Below are 1,718 nucleotides of genomic sequence, written 5' to 3'. Positions count from 1 at the left end.
TCATTTTCAAAGATCATACCTTTCCTCACTATAGAAAGTTTCCGAGCTTAAACACTCATATTTCTAACCTTTATTCTCATAAAAGCTTTCACCTTATCAAGGTATGTGGTAAAGAACGCTTTTTAAGAGGAGCATTGATCCTAGCGGAAATGGATAGGGATGATTTCCCAAATCTAATAAATGCTGATTCAGTCAAGAAATATTATACTTAAAAAAAGAGAGAGTTTAAGTTGAAACTTGAAAAGTAGTTTGAATTCAAAAAAAAAAAAAAAAAGGAAAGAGAAGGTTCAAGGTGAAAACCCAAAAAAGCAATTTAAACCCAAAAACCTGTGCAAGTTGAAAACCAAAAAAGTTGACTTGAGCACAAAGATGGATAGTAAGGGGCAAGATGATGTGAAGATGAAAAAACAACACAAGGGCAAGGGTCAATTGAAAATATTCAAAAAGAACTAAGGACATCAACAAATGTTTTTGCTTTGAAGGGATTTTGGATTTAGTTTGTTCACAATTGCTCAAATATTCATTACGTGGATGCTGTATCCCTTTTGGAATTTTTACTCTTTCTCCATTGCACTAAATAAAAATCATGCCTTCATGGATATTTCATTTTGTATTTCTTTACTTTTTTAAAAAAATCAGGAAAATGTGTAGTGCATCATATTTTTCATAAAATTTTAAATGATAATGAATAAATTAACCGTAACAAACATGAAAAAGCCTCAAATTGCTTTGAATGGAATATAAGGATGATAAAGAAAGTTCAAACAAAATCCAAAAGGATTTCCAGAATTTCTAAATTGACAAAGTGTAACAGAAGTGTTAAAATAGATGAGTTGTTCTATGGAAGGTTAGTTAATTGAATGGTACAAGGCTGAAATTTGATCCAAATCAAAAGGAAAATGACGAGAGGTTGAAAATCGTGAAATTGTAAAATCTTTGAAAAACCATAAACATGGATGCATGACATAATCATAGAAGTCAAGCATTTACATAACGTGATAGTGAATTGCATCATATGCATTCAAAAAATGATGTTTCTTTTTGTAACCTTGATGGAGTAATTCTTAAGATATTAGATCCTCGATAAAGGGATTCTTAAGATATTGGAACCTCGATAAAAGAATTCTTAAGATGTTGGAACCTCAATAGAAGAATTCTTAAGATGTTCGAACCTTAGTTGAGGAATTCTCAAGTTATTAGATCCTCAATAGAGGAAATTTTTAAGATGTTTAAACTTCGGTGGAGAAATTTTTAAGATATTAGATCCTCGGTAGAAGGATTCTTAAGATATTAAAACCTCGATGGGATATTGGAACCTCGGTAGAGGAATTCTTAAGATATTGAAACCTCAATGGAGGGATTTTTAAGTTGTAAAGGCTCAATGAAGGAGTTTATATTTAGAGCCTTGGTGGAGTAGATTTAAAAGTTTCAAAGCCTCGGTGGAGGATTTGTGAAAAGTTTTAAAGCCTCGAGAGAGGAATTCTCATTTCCTTTTAAAGTTTAAAGCCTCGATGGAGGAGTTTTATTTTCTCATTTCTTTTTAAGTTGTGGAGTCTTGATAGAGAAGTTATTTTTTATTTCTCTTATAGCTATTATGGACAAAAATGGCTGTCTATATATTTTTGCACAATTCCTGATTCCAAAAAATGTGAAAAAAGGGGCACCTATAGACATCATAGTTTTTCGGGACTTAACTTATTATTTATTTTTTTTCCTTT

The sequence above is a fragment of the Theobroma umbraticum genome, unplaced genomic scaffold (genome assembly GCF_002168275.2).
Source record: "Theobroma umbraticum cultivar Fairchild unplaced genomic scaffold, ASM216827v3 scaffold_95.0, whole genome shotgun sequence".
Taxonomy (NCBI): Eukaryota; Viridiplantae; Streptophyta; class Magnoliopsida; order Malvales; family Malvaceae; genus Theobroma; species Theobroma umbraticum.
The sequence above is the reverse complement of the archived record's forward strand: the minus strand, read 5'-3'. Positions refer to the sequence as shown.